Below are 14,383 nucleotides of genomic sequence, written 5' to 3' on the forward strand. Positions count from 1 at the left end.
TTCAAATGCATTTAGAGGAAATTGTGCGAAAGAGCTAATATATTTAATCAGAATACGCAGTGGAAAGGAGAAATACCCTTGGCAAGATCTTGTCAGTACACATTTAGTAGTATAACTGGTCTGCCACTGCTCAAGTTCAAGGTAACAGACAACTTGTTCACGGAAGCATCTGACGCTTAACATTCAGTTCCTAGATACGTGCAACACGTTGTTATTTATACGTTATTCTCATGTCCAAGCATCGGATTCAATTTGAATCTATTTAATTTTTATATTTCTGTCAGGAGTGCATAACAGGGAAAAAAAAGAGCAAATATTGCTTTCAGGGGCATTCCAGAAGCAAGCAGTCTATTGTTTTTAGGGTCATGAGTTGGACACAAGTGTGAAATTGGTTTAATATGAAACAAAACCTTGTCACGTTCGCCACCACTATGTGTTATTTATACATTTTATCAAAGTGGAAGAAAGCAGAAATTCGAAATTTAAAATACACCTTTCACTTTTTTTGCCTGCATATTTGTAAGTATCTAATATTTAAGATTGATTTTGGTAGTCTGAGTAATAAAAGTTAAGCAATATTATTATACAGTAGGTGACAGTATACGATTTATCTTGCGCACACAGTTCGGATTAATCAGTATCGAATTTAGAGGTGTTGTCAGGTGAAATGATTCACTTGGCGGAAAGCGAACCACTGATGGGGCTAGATTTTTTATTTCAAGTAACTATTCCCGGTTTAGTATACAGATATTTTAGTGCCTTTGCCTCGAATAATTTTAGTTTTACGTGCTTGGTTTAAATGCTGAAGGAAGCTCGGATTCCAGAGGCAGCCGTGCAGGAAAATACGAGGGCCCCGTGTAGGAGGCCTTTCACTTCCCAGTGGAGTGCAGTATAACTCTGGCTGGATAGCATGTGGGTTATGAAAATCTCATATTTGTTTAAACATTACTACAGTGGATGTTTTGTCAACTCGAATCTAATATTCGTTTTCAGCTTCTTGGTTTCCCTGCATGTGCTTGCAGCGGGTTGTGATCAATGCAACTGGCATCCATTGGAACTGACAGTATAACCCCAATCTCACAGCTGAGTTAAAATTACAGATGTAACTATTTGCAGCAACCTTAAAATGTAGTACGTTTCCACACACGCTTTAGACAAATAAAAAGATGTGGTACCCAAAGTCAATGCTTTAACGTGACGGCATTACAAAAATAATTTCATTTGGCTCAAAAATATGAAACTAATCGTCATGTTTGTGCATTGTTTGCATCTATAGAAAGCTCTCTATATATTAACTTGCATCCACTTGTATGTGTGTTTGTGATTTCTGTCATATGATGACTGTTCTGGGCACCCGAATTGTCGGCGGTACATCGGGATATAGTTTCGCTGAAGTTTTAGGTACAGAACGACCCTCTTTAGAATAAAGGTATAACGGACAACAGGTGTAAGGCATCTTTGTCAATCTACTCTGAAGACATATGCAAAGTTTTATTTGAAACAGATGACATTTATTTGAGGTTGCGGAAATGAATCCGAATTTTTCAAAGTCGTAATGTGAATCATTTGAATGACAAGGAAACTAAATTAAAACAGACTTTGATCATTTCTGATAAAATGTTGTTTTATCGAATGTGAAGCTCAGGATTAACTTCCATGGGGTATCACATATCCGAAATGCAAATTTGCGGAAAGAGTGCTAATAATATTTTTTTTTCTATTCGATAAACCGATTTTGTAAGTTTCGAATCAACATGAAACGATATTATTTTAGGTTAATCCCAATTTCCCAAAACTAAATGAGACTTTATCCGCAATTGATTGATTAGATCGCTTTTGATCATTTCACTATGAAAATTAAATAAAATTAGTTTCCAAGATGACTTGATAACTCTGATGTTGGAAAGTTATTTTCTGCCCTTTCGGATTGTCCAATTTCAAGGCAGCTGCCGGGCCTGTTTACCTTGGAAGGGCAGAGATTTACCACAGATATGACCATCTGGTTGTTTTTTCGGCTGACATCTTTTCATCTCTCGCCTATGCTATGGGCTGCAGCTTAAAATCTTTACCGGTTCTTTAAAAAAAAATAATTCATCAGAAGCGAAGTTTCCCTGAGATTTTTAAAGGGCCAAAATAATAAGCCGACCACTGTGACATTCTCTCAGCTTAGGCCATTTTTCATAACGCAGCTGATGTCCTTTGTGTCGCTTTTGGGACTACACAGATGAATAACGAGAAATCTCTTTAGGAACTGTCTTGTTTTTCATATATGCTTAATAGTCATATATTAACGGAGGGTATACAGTATCTGACTTTCGGATAACTAATGGGAAAAAGTAGTGATTTGGTTCCCTTTGAAGCCTTTGTCAGGACAACTTTTTTTTCTTCCACTAGCCTCAGTAACAAGTCGCAATGCATGTACAGAAACTACACAGGTGGCGCTGAGAGGATCGGGGTCACTGAGTTATAAAGACCTGTTCACAGGGAAACAGTTTAATACAGAATATCATCCATACCCCCTACCCCACCCCACAAAAAAGTTTTTTTTAAAAATTAAGTCCAGGAGGACAGAGGACACAAGTCTGGAAAAAAGATAAGGCGGTAGTGACCGCCTGGATGAATTAGTCCCAACTACTCTCCTAAAAATGAGTGTCAAAGTAACCTGCACTAATTTCTTAAGGGTAAGTGAATTTCCCTATAATTTACATTTTTACAACAAATTATTAATATAAGTGATGGATGTATATGATGTCTGGAATAACCAATATTATATAAGAACGATCAGACTGCCATCATTATATATTTAGAAAAAAACTTTGCATTGTCTCGGTACTGCAACAGGAGGTGGGAAAGAACTCTTGTACTATTGAGAACTTTCTTCCCTGTTCTTCACATGGCAGGTATTATGAAAGTTTCCTTCCAGCGCGATATCAATGTTTGCTTAGTTTTATTCCCCCATTTGGAGAAGGTGTGATCATAATGGAGTGAATTTACTTCTAGGTTTGTGGGAGCACGCGGCAATTTATGGTTCTCAAAGCATACCACAGCCAAAGCACATACATTTGATTTAATCGTAGGTTCGCGCCAGCTTGTGAGCGGCTGTAGACGGGTCACTTGAGGCTGTAATTAGCTTTACTGCTGATGGACATACTCTGAGGTCTTAGGCGGTGGCTCTCCCTTCTAACTTGTACACTTGCGTAAGTGTGAAGCAGGACATTGCAATAAAGTAGCGTTAATTAAAGATCTTGCTAACAAAATCAAGGGAAACGACTTGAAAGAAGTTAGCCTCAGCAGCATCCGGCGTGTACGTAATCCACATCTACAAGTAACGGGAATAATAAAGCGTTGCGTAAACGAATCGGCAGTGGAAGTATTCTGATTTCGATCCCGAAGGAAACATTTTGCGTTTGTAAACTCCCCATTAGGCAGGATTACCCGGTATGGATTTTTAAAAATATATTTCCAATGACCAAATCCTATCAATGCAATTCCACTTCATTTGCCGGTACTCTCCGCAATATTAGTGTGGCACATCTTTAGTGGAGTCGAACACGCCCCACCCTTTCTCTTACACCGAGAAATTCAGCATATTTGTCACAAGTAGAGAAGAACAGTTTATTTGCATCTCCTTCGAATACTATGAACGACTCAGGAAGCACGTGCTTTTAAAATAATATATCGTCTAGTTGCGTATTATTTCTATTAAAATATTAGGCGTATTTAGAGGGAATGGGAATATTGAACAATTCCTGTAAAAGGATTCTGCCATTTTCCAAAATACATGCATAAACTTGCAAATTTTCTTTTTCCGCCAATGACCCAACGTCCTGATAGGCAGTCATATTTCACTATCGCAAGTTAGTAACTTCCCATTTGATGGCACACGACCGACTTTCCCATAAACCTCTTAAATGATTCGATTTATAGTGAAAGCGGCAGGGAATTTCAGCAAAAGACCTCAAAGACTCATAAGGCTGTTTGGGGAATGAGATGTGCACAGGAAAGAAAGGGGATAGTTGGTGACGCTTCGATCTCTTTCGTCTTTGTTTAAACGTCTCCGTGTGAGACTATTTTTAAAACAAATAAAACAATGAAAATTAAAGACTTTAGTCTATTGTTCTGAAGATCCGTGTTCACGAAGGCAAAGGGCAGCCCATCATGAAAACTCAATTCCACCAAAGTCAGAGATTTTAAAGAGGCGCAAATTATTGGTTCCATTCAATCCAAACTGTCAACACATTTGTTCCGCTTATTAGAGGTGAACTTCTGCAAAATGAATAAATGTGTCGACGTCCTCAAGCCGAATGTGTAACTTTATTGAAAGAAAGGGTGAACGATAAGATTGGAAGTCGCGGTGATGTTGTAAAGGAAGCGTTTTCCAAAAGGTTCGCCAATAAAACAAAACAAACAAACCTTATTTATAATAAAGCTGTCTCCGTCACATCGTCGCAGCGTGAGGCGGATATGGAATAATTGTCTTGTATGAAGAAAATCAGTTCATTTATTCAGTGGCATACAAAACAAAGGAAGCTGTTTAAAATGTCTAATTTTCAAAAGAGGGTAAACTATCCACGTCAAGTGACTAGAGACGCATTTGGTAAATACATTTAAGAGTGTGTTTACTTTCATTCTGGAATAAAGAATCAATTTGTCCATCACCCTTTACGCGATTCCAAGGCAATACATCAGCTTTTCTCTGTGCTACAAGTTAAGGTGCAATTTGCATTTTAAGTCAAATATTTGTCCAACGAGAAAATTGGGAATCAACTCAGATTCATTGCATGCTTGAAACGATTCCATGGCAAAAGTAAATCGCAAGCCCCCGGGAATGGATGGCCACGCATAGGTTACTCTCAATGTAGAACCAATGCAAACACTTTCTGCAACCAAAAGAGGGGAAGGTTAAAGTTAAAATAATTAGGTGGGGTGGTTGTGGTATTGGAGGAATCAGAATCAGAATCAGGTTTAATATCACCGGCACATGTAGTGAAATGTGTTAACTTTGCGGCAGCAGTACAATGAAATACATGATAATAGAGAGAAAAGGAAAACTGTGAATTACTATATATATATAACTAAATAAGCGGAGTAAAAATAGGAAATTAAAAAAGTAGTGAAGTGGTGTTCTTGGGTTCAGAAATCGGATGGCAGAGGCGAAGAGGATGCTCCTGAATCATTGAGTGTATGCCTTCCGGCTTCTGTATCTCCTTCCTGATGGTGGCATTGAGAGAAGTGCGTGTCCTGGGTGGCGGAGGTCCTTCATGATGGACGCCGCCTTTCTGACGCACCGCTCCTTGAGGATGACCTGGACAACACGGAGGAGGGGCAGTGATCTTTTTCCTCCTCTCTACTGACCACAACGTTCATAGCAAAGCATTAATGGCTTTTTTTTTAGAAATATTAGGTGTGTTGAATATGTCTACTTTTTTTAATAACTACGAGAGACCAATTAATAGGCTAAACTCAGTAATGCAAGAGCTATGCTCTGGACCGATAGGAACGGCCACAATGAGCAACACCACACACTGATGTCATCCCGTGCATTATGCTTCCGAACTTGCAGCAACAATGAATTACTTTGCCAAACAAGACATGGTACACAGATGTTAAAGCACCTAGAGCCACTGATCCCCGTTTAAATCTAAACATAAAATTAAAGTGTTATTATAAGTAGCAGGCAGTTTAATAGATTCAGGATCTTATCACCTGAATCTACCTATAACTAGTAGTGAAACTAATTAGCTTCTACGATAGTATAAACTGAGCCCTGAAATAAATACCGTATCATTACCAGGATTTTACACTCACTATTAAGTCTTTACCAGAAACAATCCCATAACGTCCCCTTTCAAGTTAAGTACTAAGGGAGATATTGGGCTGTTGACCGAGCTGATCGTGAAGTAGAATATGATTCAATGGCTTGAAAAATAAACAGACACTAAAGGTAATGCGTAAAACGATTTACTATTGCGATTTTGTGTATGATGAGAACCACTCACGACTTGTAAGTTAGCAGACCACACTGAAACTACAGATGAAGAGGGAATGCAGGACAGCGTCACACTAACCAAATAATACAGGACAAAAACAGGGTATAGAATTGCAGAAGAGAATAGTTTCAAATAAATGATCAATTAAGACAGTTGACCTATGGAGCATCTTCCTCAGCAAGATAATTTAGCTTACATAAATACAGGATGCATCTACCATATAGCAAACAAAAGAGGTTGCAAATACACAGACATATAAAATTAATATTTATGATACGTTTAATGTCTCTCAGTTTGATAATCATTTTTTGACAAAGGAAAACAAATTCTATCCCCTCTTTCGCGGTAGACAAGTTTATTGTGGACCATTGACACTCCCATTTTGGCGTGAAAGATAGAATATAATAATAAAGTATATTATAATTTATAATGGTGTAACTCAAAATGTATGTTCCTTGACCACTTCTAATGTAAATATAATTACGAAAATGTCGGAAATGTAACAACTCCTTAGTTTCAAAGCTTTGTACTGTGTATATTGTTACGGTTACCTAATTAAAATCAACATGTTAAGGAAAGAAAAAAACGTGAGTAAATACTTCAAAATTTCCACAGGAGGTTTAGAAAATGCCTAATTGCAGGGCACCGCGACTCTCCTTACGAAGAATACTCAGATTAAGTTATTATTTTAATTTATACTTAATCAAACTCAGCGATAATTAAACAGAATTTACTCCATAAAATGAATTTCAACCACCAAATTCAAGACCGTGCTGCAGATATTCCAGTTAAATTATTAAGTAGTATGCACAAAAATATATAGTTATAATCCCTTTCCAAAATTGAAATTGTGCCCCACCCCCTTTAGTACTATTAACAAGAAAGTCAAAAGTGTTTCCAATATCCCACTAATTTAGTCTAAACGTCGAAGAAATTCGATATTATACTGAGTTTCTGGAGTGCAGGTAATGCAGTTGCAAACTCCCCAACTCCTGATTACTACACTTTTTTTTTGCGTTGGGATATTCTGGTTTGGGGGGAGGGAAAGGGATATTCATGTTAATGAAGAATATAAATACACATACAAAATGCAGGCAGACATGGCCCCCAGATAAGGTCAATACAACTGTGTATTCCAGGTCCTTGAAACCTAACTAGACGACTAGATAGTTGAACCAGCATACACTTGTTCTGAATAGAAGTTGACCGTAGTTTATTGATTTGTTTGCACAAATGTTTGCCTAAAATACAATCAGTCCTGACAGGAGAGCCCCCATGCTGCGTGGCTGCAGAGATTTCAACAACCCCATTCTCCACAGCCCAATATTAAATGACTATTTTAGATATCAATAGGGATGGATAAATAACTGTAAAGAGGAGAGAGAGAGAGAGAGAGAGAGAGAGAAGAAATATGCTAGAGAATAAAAGTCAAATTTAGACAGACAAACTTTTTTTTGTAATTAGCAACTACAAATCACGGATGGGTGGTTACAGAGATTGGGGGTGAGAATACCTATAAATGCAAGAGCTACGGATTCATGCAGTTATCACTACGATCAATCCACCTACTAGAATATTTTAAAGAGAGTCAGGATTAAAAAAAACTGCTCTCGGTTCCATTATCCTTCAAAACATTAGGAAACACTTCAGCCCTCCCAATTCACACCGTTCAGAGACACGATTTGTGCTTTCTTTCATTCTGATGTATACTTATAATTACACAAAAAACTAGTTATGAGATATCGCCATCACTTTCACTAATCTATTTGTGAATTCAAACGATATTTGTTTATTTTCATTGTAGATCGGGGCTCCTTTGCTTGCAGTCATATACAGTATCTATTTTCACTATCCCCAGAATATATCCAGTTTTCAGAAAAAAAACTTTATACCATTCAGGAACATCTGCAAAATAACAATAGTTCACCTGCGTATCTTTCACCCTATCGTCCCTCTGCCTATCAATACTGTGAACAGCTTTTGTATTTCAATTATGTATTCAATCCCCCTCCCCTTCTCTCTCTCTCTCTCACACACACACACACACACACACACACACACACACACACACAAACACACACACACTTCACTTCTTACACTTAGTCCGTCCGCAAGTGTGCTATGCGGAAATCCTGGTCAACATGAATTGGTCTTGGAGGTTTGGTTTTTCATGCACACGCTCCGACTGAGCTCTTTGTTCAGTTCATTGGTACTGATTATTTTCCATTTTTCAGACCAATCATTTGGTGCCTCAAAAATGTGACTCATTTCAATAAAACATTAAGATATACATTTCCCGATTCACGTGGATACTAATGTTTTCATTTCATTTACCGCCTAGGTACATCAATGCTGAAATTAGGGATTCTCCTTTCTGACCTCATCATCACACTTTAACAGGAAATTGTCACATTCCAGCAACTGAGAATCAACAACTGAGATTAGAAGTATTTTTAATCGAGTAGTTTTAAACGATTCTAATTTCAGTACAATATATTGGAATGCTTATGTTAAGTTTGTGAATTATAGCTATTAAATATGAATATTAGAAATATAATATTCGTACGGAATGGAACAAACCAACGAACAGTCATAAGGTCAATTGGCTTACTGACATTTTCTCTTCTGAATATATCACACCTTGGTTAGCTTTTGAACGTCTTCTTGTGTGTTGATTCTTACAACTTTTGGAGCGGACTGACGGGTGAAGGAAGACATTGAATGATGAGGTTTGCATGGTATTCAATTATTACAGGAAATTTAATTATTTAATACAAATTTCCTCGTGTCGACTTAACTCATATTATAAAAGGATGTACCTTGATCATCTAGCCTTCAGATCTAATTTGCAATATACCCTCCGAAAGCAAGTAAAGTCTTGCTGCCCAAAGTCACATTAAAAATAAGCACTTAAGCAATGTCCTGTTCCAACGACATTGCACCATTTTTGCCTAGTACAAAATGATTTTTTTTCTCTCTTTTCATAGTGCTTTATGCTCTTGGTAAGGCTATGCACTTAAGAGTGAATAGAAAGTTTGCTACAGTACGCGATCTAATTAATCGGAAAAGACGATAGCTGCAATAATGGCACTCGAGGATTTCTTGATGAGCTTCTTTAGCACATAACTGGTTCGACTCTAGCTGAGAGATGTGCAGTTAGCAGATTAGCGGCTGCAGTGGTGAGGATAGTGATAATGAGTGAAGAGTCATACACTTAACAGAAATGGCTGCCATAAAATGAGCAGGGAATGTGTTGGCTATTAAGTATCTCTATCTCTAATCAATTAAGCCATTTATTACATATCTCCTATATGTTTGGAATATCACTACACACACGCACACACACACACACACACACACACACACACATATATGTATATAGTGAGTACAGAATCCCTGTGTACAGCAGACCACATCGCGTCTTAAATATCACCTGTGCAAATGCCATCTGAACATCACAAGTAAAGCGGACAGACATGATTTAGACAGCAAATTAATTAGCTTTTAAACACTGCATCTCTGGGCGTTGCTTTCTCCAAAGTAAAATATTTTCCTATCGAAAACTCTGAAAGCTCAACAATTTTGTTTAAAAGGGAATCAAGCAAACATCATACAGTTCCTTCAAAGCCCAAAAGGGTTTTACTTTAATGAAACAATTTGCCACACTTTCCCCTCTATATACACGCACACAGAAAACATTACAGAGTACAAAGCGGCTAAGTTATGTATAGGACACATGAATCATGACTTCATTTATAGCGCATTCAAAGTCCTGAAAAGATTAATATTCGCTTTAAAAATCACTGACACACTTGACCCCAATAAGGTCACTCGCCAACAAAACTTCAAGTGATTTGGATCAAGAATGAATTGACTTCAATAATTGATTGGAACTTTGAAAAAGGGATTCTAGCACGATGCGCGTCTGTGTTGACCTCTTAATATAGATGGTGGGGGTAGGGTTGACGTACGTCTAATAACTTAGTGAGGAAATGCTAAGATTTATTAGATTCCGTTACATGAAAGAAAGGGTTCTTTTCATTTTGTACCGAGCTGCAGACGCCATTAAAGCATGCCAGGTAGCTCATGGTGCATTGAGAGCCGACTACTTTTTACTCTAGATCCGGAGGCTGCGTCTTGTCACCGGGGCATCCAGCAACAGGGGAGAAAGTACTCCGAGCGCCTCAAGGAACTGCAATAACTTTATCAAGGATCTCCCTCCCACCTCTCTCCTCTAAGCCACCCCCTCCCTTTTATTCTGTGTTCGCTGACCTCGGGCGATAAACAATGTTAAGAACCTATTAATCGATAAGCAAAGCAGAGTGCTGCAGACGAAGCACGGGCCTGCTGCTTTTATTTTAAATAAAAGATGCCATTGTATAGAGTTCCATGGCGGGTTGCATCGAAAGTCAAGTTTAAGAGAGCACTAAAGGCAATTAAACGACCAGCCGTGTTTGTTTTGGCATCCTTCGTGCTTGGTTAGAGGTGGTTGCTGGGAGGAGGGTGCCAGGGGTGAAAGATCAACATCTAACTCAAATATTGTACTCAGGAAAGGACTGTGGGCTTGATGATGTCCAGTTGGACGGAAGGGATATATCTGGCAAAAAAAAATCCATTCGTTTTATGGTCATGAATGCAAAATAGCCTTGCACTGCCATTTGCATTTTGCTAAAGTAGTGGTTTCTATAAGCAGAGCTAGTACCTAATACCTCTCGCAAACTCCGGGAAGAAGTTTTGATGATAATGCTGTAAGTTTTGAGAAGTTATTTCACGGAAGGAGTTTCAATGATCCCGTGGCATTAAATATTTCTGAAGGATAAAAGGGAAGGAGAGTTGGCGGGGGTTGGGGGTGGACAGTCTCGTTAGCGCCTTGGATATTTTTCAGTGACTGCTTTCCCCTTTTTAGCACCGCAGATCAAAAGGAAGGGGGAAAAAAGTTGGCGACCCGAAGATGTACATTGTTAAAATGACAAGCTGACGAACTCTCAGAGAAGCCGCGAGCGAAGCCTTCCTCCATCGGAAGTGGCTGCGTAGAAAGCGAAAACTCACTTCTCAAGCTCTTGAAAGTCATTGTCTTTCCGGCTCACCATACAGTAGATTGTCATGGCAACGCAACCTGCTGGTGTTACAAAGAGTTTAAAATGTTGAAAGGCAGCTGAACTGACTAGAGTAAAGAGCAACAGAATAAACAGTATTTTGATTCATTTCGGGGGTTACAAAAAAAAAGCAGACCATGAATACCGGCATTGTCCGAGCTTTTCTAAATCTGATTCACCATATCATAACCCCTACGAAGAAGAAAACATCAATATCGCAAAAGGAAAGAAGATGTTTCTATGGAAAACCTAGGAATTTACTGCATAACAGATCTGGTGAAAAATCAAAGAGATCAAAGCGCACGCTCCTGGGAGTTAGATGCGGCTCTGAATCAAAGATGTACGAGGTGGACTCCAAAGTGCTTGGCTTCATTTCAAGTCTGAATCCCAATTTCAAGGGAAATGCTGTCGAAACTTCACCCCCCAAATCAGTCAAAACCAACACTTCAGCAGGTGCTGATGAAGGCATAAACATCGCATCAGTCTGGCCAATGTGCATGCATGACATTCAAATAACAGTGTTAGAGCCCGTGTATTAGTATTACTTTGTTCTGCAAATGCATATTAATGACAAAGAGTGGGAAAAACAAACACAACGGCACATTCCCAGATCCAACTACAATTAGAGAATATTATATATATTCTCTAATGTATGCTATATAACTATATCTACACTAAGCTGTAACTTACAAGAGTAAGTAATATTCTTATCCCTCAGTTGTGAAAACATAGGATCGTACAGAATAAACACTTGGTAATCCAGCTCGCGGTGTCTACATTTAAAATGTATTAACGAGAGCTGCATGCTATACAATAACCAAGGCTCAAAATTTGGGCTGGCCTTGATATTGTTTCCCAGTGACCACCTAAAATGCATTTTCATAACTTCTCAAAAAAAGAAAAGTTGGTATATTTGGAACACCACAATTAATGTGCCAGTTCTTTCAACAAACTGATACAATCTGAAATACATTCATATGATATAGAAACTTTTTTTCGTGATTAACAGTTCTAAACTAAGACAAATACAAATTTTTGGGCTACTTTTCAGCAGCTTAGTTGCAGGATTATATCAACAACATAAAAGTTTTGAGGCACTGGGGAAAACAAATAGGAACCTGTTATCAATAGAAATGTCCCAAATGCAAAGAGAGATCATATAAGCGACACCAGTTCATGCAGCAACAACCGCACTTAAAGCTTTGGCAAAAACTAGTAATGATCAGCTTCATAAAATTCAAAAAGACGATAAAATCCTTCAATAATATTTCAATCTGGACTCAGAAATGCGCTGTCAATAATATCACGGCGGTTTTAATGGCGCTGAAAGTCTTTGCTAGGCAAAGAAAGATAAATGATAAAGGAGACAGGATATTCATTTCAAATCAAATCTGTACAGATATAGATGCTTAATCTTTTGAAAACGATTCGTAAATACGGTTTTCCGTTCTTCAAAAAGATTATTTATAATTGACCTTTTTGAATATCTCTGATTCTTTCTTAGCGTTTGAATCGATAAACAACCACTAAAGCCCTTCAAAGAAAGTACTGTATGTACCAAGGAATAACATACGTGTTTGAATGTATTTATAATAAACAGACGTATATATTTAAAGATAGAGAGAGAGGAAAATCTGACATTGCTGCTATCTAGTTTTTCCATTGCAGACGCAGTTTATTGTATATTTCTGCTTCAGATCAGGTACTCCGACAAGGGATACTATATCTTATTTTAACGATGTTGTATAAGTACATGTATAAGAAACAAGTGTTACTTGCAGGTCAGAAAGAGAGCCCTAAGTAAACACGGTTCACAGAAGTCTGAACCCTTTGTGGTGTCTGTGCAGCTGGCCAGCCTCCCATTGTCCTGAACTAGACCAAGTGGAAGATCCCTGCTGAAGCTTACCAACTGAATGCACAAAGACAGATTGGGATGTTCTGCATGCATGGGCAACATTGCGGTCCAGAATCCTGCCTTTCCCCCATTCCTTTTGGAGGGATGACACTCCAGACATTTTCTGACAATCACAAAGGCATCGCCTGCTTCAGAATAGATTTTGAGCAAAAAAAGGGTGAGAAAAGAATCACGTTGATAAAAGCCCAAAAGAAAGGAGGGCTTGGACAATAGGAAAGGAAGTAAAAGACAGAAGTAAAAGGGGAGGCAAGAATTATCTTGTTAAACAGTGGTTCTTTTTGTCCCAAGTTGTCTCTGTGAAAGTTGGTAGCAGTATCATGACACAAAAAACAAGCATGGACCCACACCAATTTCAATCAAGGATCATGAGCTTTTAAAAGCCTTGATGGCTTATTTAGGTGACAGAAAAATTAAGGGAAGCTTAAATGACTTTGAAAGGTTACACGGGACGCTTTGAATTGGAGCTCTTCAGAAACACTTGTGCTGCCGGGGTTGACTCAAATTGAATAAATGGTAAACACGAAGTAAAAAGGAATGAAAAGCTAGTTAAAAAGAGACAAAAACAAGTAGACAATGATAAGTAAAGACCACACGGCAACCCAGCTGTTGTCTGATGGATTGTTTAAGACACAAGTATGCACAAAAAAAGTGAGTAGCAACAGAAACGTGAACACAAACGGATTCAGTCTTTCAAAACAGAAAAGAGCGCGATTTTCTTATCTGGCGTTCAGAAATTTAATGTATAACTCATCAGCTATGAAGAAAATAAAATGAACGCAGCGTCCAAAAGTCGGATTGTTAAAAAAAAGTGAGGAAAGGCAGCTTTTGTTCAGTTGTAACCAGGGGGCCTCGGGTTTTCTAGCCTTTTAAAGATTTAGTGAAAGAAAAAAAAAGCGAAACGAAAGAGAACGACCAGAAAGTTGCCAGTGACACCAGAACAGATTGAAGATCGCATAGAACCTACACATTCCACAAAGAAATTAAAACTTATGCCTAACGCGTACACTCGTGAGTGAAGTGAAACAATTGGAACAAAACTAAGAATATCTGGCGTTTAAATCAATCGAACAATATATACGCCTAAATATACGCCTAATTCAGATTGATCTCACAGGAATTTAAGAAGTTTTAGTTAAACAACCACTCTTCATATCGAGTTGCATCGATGTAGAAGCATGGGCATTGGTTTTAAAAATCTTACTTTTATAAATAGTTACATGAATGTCATAATCATTTTGAATACTTTTGCTGCCCGTTTAATTTTATTTAAACTCATGAATATCTGGGTAATAAGATGTCGATTTCTATTCCATCTCCGAAGTTCTTAGCAACTTTGGCCCCCTGAAACAATTCTTCAGCGTCCAAAAAGTAGAAAACTTCCG

The sequence above is a fragment of the Mobula hypostoma genome, chromosome 4, assembly GCF_963921235.1.
Source record: "Mobula hypostoma chromosome 4, sMobHyp1.1, whole genome shotgun sequence".
Taxonomy (NCBI): Eukaryota; Metazoa; Chordata; class Chondrichthyes; order Myliobatiformes; family Myliobatidae; genus Mobula; species Mobula hypostoma.